General features: G+C 39.1%; 1 long non-coding RNA gene across 3 annotated transcripts in view; it reads right to left on the minus strand.

Annotated features, from left to right (window-relative positions):
- LOC118549489 (uncharacterized) overlaps positions 1-6017 on the minus strand; it is a 48937-nt gene that overhangs the window by 41447 nt on the left and 1473 nt on the right. The gene's annotated exons all lie outside the window — the stretch shown is intronic.

The following is a 6017-nucleotide window of genomic DNA, read 5'->3' on the forward strand; positions in this document are numbered from 1 at the left end:
GATTATACCACAATACCACATTTCCAATTTTCCATTTTGGTTTACCGAGTGAAGTCATTGCCCCAAACACAGAACATGTGTGGTTGTATCGCCAAATGACATCACAACCACCAGCTGGCCAGTTCTAGCCAGGCCTCCTTTGTCCCACTGAGGTTATTTATAAGCTCCCGCAGTCCTTACGTGAGCAGCCTCTCCCCGGCTCTGTGCTTCTGTTAACAAAACTAGAGTGTCAGCCCCGTCAGCTGCAGTATCTGCTCCATCCTTGGGAAATGTCTGTTACCTGCTTGAGGGAACTCCCAGGGACACCGCTAGTGGTTCTCCCTAGTGAGAACCTTAATGTCTGTCCAGGAATCTGCTCTGGAAATCTGCAAAGAGCCAGCACAGCCCTGGGGTATATGGAGAAGGGGAAAGAATAGCTGCATCCCACCGGAGGACTATTTCTCGTCACTTGGGCCTTGATGCCGCATCTCTCAAAGCTTTCACAAAGTCCCTTTATTCTCTGGGGCTCCAACCCAGCAAAAGAGGCTGGATTGAGATTGGTTCCCACATCCTCTTCTTAGTCCTTTATCTTTACTCCATTCTTTAGCACAAAATCCCTTCTCCTCTAGCCAAAAATCCAGAAGTCCCAAGACATACATCAAGCACATAGAGAGGTTTCCTCACATATTAGCCAGACACAGAATCCGGTATGAGATAGGAAAACTGCTCCTTAGAATTAAAACACGAAGCCACAGAGCAACTTTGTTCCTTTGTTGTCTCAGAGATAATTTCACCTTGCGGTCAATTATTCTTTCCATTTCTGAATGACCCCTTCCAACTTCAGAATCTCTCAACTTTTGGTGACCTGTTCTTGGTAGTGTTTTTATTCTTCCTTCCACAACTCTCCCTCCCATCCTCCCTCCACCTTTCTCTTTCTCCTCTCCTCTCCTCCCCTCCCCTCCCCTTTTCTTTCTCTCTTTCCTTCTTTCTTTCTTCCTTTCTTTCTTTCTTTCTTTCTTTCTTTCTTTCTTTCTTTCTTTCTTTCTTTCTTCCTTTCTTTCTTTCTTTCTTTCTTTCCTTCCTTCCTTCCTTCCTTCCTTCCTTTCTTCTTTCTTTCTTTCGTGTTCTTTGCCTCAATCTATTGAATGGCAAATATCCCATTTCCAAACACTTATTTCTCAGACCCTGACAAACTTTCAACTGATCTATGTTGTGATCTTGGTCATATCTAGTACTCTGTGCCTCAGCTTTTTCATCTTTTTTTTTTTTTTAAGATTTTATTTATTTATTTGACAGAGAGAGACAGTGAGAGAGGGAACACAAGCAGGGGGGAGCTGGAGAGGGAGAAGCAGGCTCCCCACTAAGCAGGGAGCCTGACGCGGGGCTAGATCCCAGGACACTGGGATCATGACTGAGCAACCCAGGCACCCCCAGCTTTCTCATCTTTAAAATGGGGATAAAAATTTACCAAAAAAGAAATTGTATCAGTAATCAAAAAACCCCCAACAAACAAAAGTCCAGGACCAGGTGGCTTCACAGGCGAATTCAACCAGACATTTAAAGAAGAGTTAATACAGGGGAGCCTGGCTGACTCAGTAGGTAGAGCATGTGCCTCCTGATCTCAGGGTCGTGAGTTCAAGCCCCATGTTGGATGTAGAGCCTACTTAAAAAAAAAAAGAGTTAATACCTATTCTTCTCAAATGATTCCAAAAAATAGAAAAAGAAGGAAAACTTCCAAATACATTCTATGAAGCCAGCATTACCCTGATACCAAAACCAAATAAAGACACCACAAAAAAAGAGTACTGCAGGACAATATCCCTGATGAATATAGATGCAAAAATCCTCAACAAAATACTAGCAAATCAAATCCAACAATGCATTAAAAAAATCACTCACTGCAACCAAGTGGGATTCATTTCTGCGTTGCAAGAGAGGTTCAATATTCATGTATCAATCAATGTGATATGTCACATCAATAAAAGAAAGGACAAGAGCCATCTGATCATTTTAATAGATGTGAAGAAAGCATTTGACAAAGTACAACATCCATTCATGATAAAAACCCTCAACAAAGTAGGTTTAGAGAGAACATACCTCAACATAATAAAGGGCATATATGGGGTGCCTGGGTGGCTCAGTCGTTAGGCGTCTGCCTTTGGCTCAGGTCATGATCCCAGGGTCCTGGGATTGAGCCCCACATCGGGCTCCCTGCTCCGCGGAGGCCTGCTTCTCCCTCTCCCACTCCCCCTGCTTGTGTTCCTGCTCTCGCTGTGTGTCTGTCAAATAAATAAATAAAATCTTTAAAAAAAATAAAGGGCAAATATGAAAAACCCACAGATAATATCATCTTCAATGCGGAAAAACTGAGAGCCTTTCCCCTAATGTCAGGAATAAGACAAGTGTCCACTCAACACTTTTATTCAACATAGTACTGGAAGTCCTAGCCACCACAATCAGAAAATAAAAAGAAATAAAAGGCATCCAATCAGTAAGGAAGAAGTAAAACTTTCACTATTTGCAGAACATGATACCATATATAAAAAACCTGGAAGATTCCACCAAAAAACTGCTAGAACTGATAAACGCATTCAGTAAAGTCACAGTATACAAAATCTACACCAATAATGAAGCAGCAAAAAGAGAAACTAAGAAAACAATCCTATTTATAATCACACCAAAAATAATAAGATATCTAGGAATAGACCTAATCAAAGAGGTGAAAGACCTGTACTCTGAAAACCCAGAAAACCCAGAAAAGGACCCACAATTATATAGTCAATTAATCTTGGACAAAGCAGGAAAGAATATCCAATGGGAAAAAGAGTATATCTTTAACAAATGATGTTGGGGAAACTGGACAGCAACATGCAAAATAATGAAACTGGACCACTTTCTTACACCATATACCAAGATAAACTCAAAATGGATTAAAGAACTAAATGTGAGACCAGAAACCATAAAAATCCTAGAACAGAACGCAGGCAGTAACTTCTTTGAATCTGCCATAACAACTTCTTTCTAGATATGTCTTCTGAGGAAATGGAAACAAAAGCAAAAATAAACTATTGGGACTACATCAAAATAAAACCCTTCTGCACAGCCAAAGAAACAATCAACAAGACTAAAAGGCAACCTATAGAATGGGAGAAGATATTTGCAAATGATATATCTGATAAAGGGTTAGTATGCGAGATACATAAAGAACTTAAAAAACTCAATGCCCCCAAAACAAATAATCCAATTAAAGTGGGCAGAAGACACGAATAGACATTTTTCCAAAGAAGACATAAAGATGGCTAACAGACACATGAAAAGATGCTCATCATCACTTATCATCAGGGAAATGCAAATCCAAACTACAGTGTGATATCACCTCACACCTATCAGAATGACTAAAATCAAAAACACAAGAAACAACAGGTGTTGGTGAGGATATGGAGAAAAAGGAACCCTCTTGCTCTGTTGGTGGGAATGCAAAATGGTGTGGAGGTTCCCCAAAAAGTTAAGAATAGAACTACCCTATGATCCAGCAATCACACTACTGGGTATTTACCTAAAGAATACAAAAACACTAATTCAAAGGGATACACGCACCCCAATGTTTATAGCAGGATTACTTACACTAGCCAAGATATGGAAGCAGCCCAAGTGTCCATTGATTGATGAATGGATAAAGAAGATGTGGTATATATCCACATGTGGTATATATTCCACACACAGTGGAATATTATTCAGCCATAAAAAAGCATGAAATCTTGCCATTTCCAATGACGTGGATGGAGCTAGACAGTATAATGCCAAGTGAAATAAGTCAGTCAAATACCATATGACAAATACCGTATGAATTCCACTCATAAATGGAATTTAGGAAACAAAACAAATGAGCAAAGGGAAAAAAAAGAGACAAACCAAGAAACAGACTCTAACTATAGAGAACAAACTGATGGTTACCAGAGAGGAGGCTGGCGGGGGAAAGGGTGAAAAAAGGGTGGGGATTAAGGAGTGTTCTTGTCGTGATGAGCACTGGGTGATTAAAAAAAAAACTTGGAAAAAAATATAAATAAATGAATAAGTAAATAAAATGGGTGTACATATATGGGGGATTGCCCATATATGGGCATATATGTACTAAGCATAGTACAAGGCACATAAGTGCTCAATGAATATTAGCTCTTATTATTCCTAACATTATTTTTTGATATACATATGTATTATGAAATGATTACCATAGTAAAATTAGTAACATATTCATCACCTCACACATTACCATTTTTTGTGTGTGGTGAGAACATTTAAGACTACTCTTTCAGCAACTGTCAAATATATGATATAGTATTGTTAATAATAGTCATCATACTGTACATTGGGTTCCCAGAACTTACTCCTCCTATAACTGAAAGTTTTTACCGTTTGACCAACATCTCCCTATTTTCTCTCATATCTGCAGGCCCTGGCAACCATCACTCTACTCTGTTTCTATGAGCTCTTTTAGATTCTATATGGTATTTGTCTTTCTCTGCTTGACTTATTTCACTTAGCATAATACCCTGAAAGTATATCCATGTTGTTGCAAATGGCAGGAGTTCCTTCTTTCTCACAGCCTGGATATTCCTCTGTGTGTGTGTGTGTGTGTGTTTGTGACATTTTTTAATCCATTCATCCATCAACAGACTTAGGTTGTTTCCATATTTTGGTTATTGTGAACAATGCTACAATAAACATGGGGATGCAGATATCTCAAGACAGTGGTTTCATTTCCTTCGGATATACCCCAAGAAGTAGGACTGCTAAGTCATATGGTAGTTCTATTTTTAATTTCTTGAGGAACTTTCATGTTTTCCATAATGGCTGTACCAGTTTACATTCCCACCAACAGTACACAAAGGGTTCCCTTGTTCACATCCTTGCCAATACTTATCTCTTGTCTTTTTGATGATAGTCATTCTAACAGGTGTGATGAATATCTTATTGTGGTTTGGATTTGCATTTCCCTGATGATTAGTGATGTTGAATGCCTTTATATGTACCTGTTGGTCATATGTCTTCTTTGGGAAAATGTCTATTCAGGTCCTTTGCCCATTCTTTAAATAGGATTATTTGTTTTGTTGTTTTGTTTTGTTTTGTTTTTGCTATTGAGTTCTTTGAGTTCCTTATATATTTTGGAGATTAACCGCTTATCAAATCCATAGTTCTCAAGTTTCTCCCATTTTGTAAGTTGTTTTTTCATTTGTTGATTACTTCTTTTGCTATGCAGCTTTTTAGTTGATGTAGTCTCGCTTGTTTATTTTTGCCTTTGTTGCTTCTACTTTGGAGTTATATCTGAAAAATCATTGCCAAGACCAATGTCAAGGAGCTTTCCTCCTGTTTTCTTCTAGGAGTTTTATGTTTTGAGGTCTTACAATTAAGCCTTTAATCCATTGCGAGTTAAGTTTTGTGAGTAGATATCTGAACTTAAAAAAAATCCATCTTGGACGTCCCTAACCATTTCACTCAGTTATTATCCAGCAAAATTATACCAAATAAATACCTTCTCTCTTGCAAGAATCACTATTTGTTGTTTTTTCTTTTTAAGACTTTATTTATTTATTTGACAGAGAGGGAAAGAGAGAGCACAAGCAGAGGGAGCGGCAGGCAGAAGGAGAAGGAGAAGCAGGCTCCCCGCTGAGCAAGGAGCCCGATGTGGGGCTCGATCCCAGGACCCTGAGATCATGACCTGAGCCGAAGGCAGCCCCTTAACCGACTGAGCCACCCAGGCACCCCAAGAATCACTATTTGTTATAAGAACCTTTTTTAGAGTGGTAGCTTTATCCTATTCCTGTCTTTACCAAAGCCACTTTTGTGCTTAACTGTTCCCTCCCTCATCCGGACTCTCCCCAACCTTTGAGAAAACAACAGGCTTTCTAGGAAGGGATTCATTATTTCGTTCATTCATTCATGAAACAAATCTTTTCTGAGAACTTACTACACACCAAAGGCTAGGTAAGATGCTGAGGATGCAGTGAGGAGCAAACAAACAAAAACAATTTCGGGCTCCC

This window comes from Halichoerus grypus, chromosome 8 (assembly GCF_964656455.1).
Source record: "Halichoerus grypus chromosome 8, mHalGry1.hap1.1, whole genome shotgun sequence".
In the NCBI taxonomy this organism is placed as follows: domain Eukaryota; kingdom Metazoa; phylum Chordata; class Mammalia; order Carnivora; family Phocidae; genus Halichoerus; species Halichoerus grypus.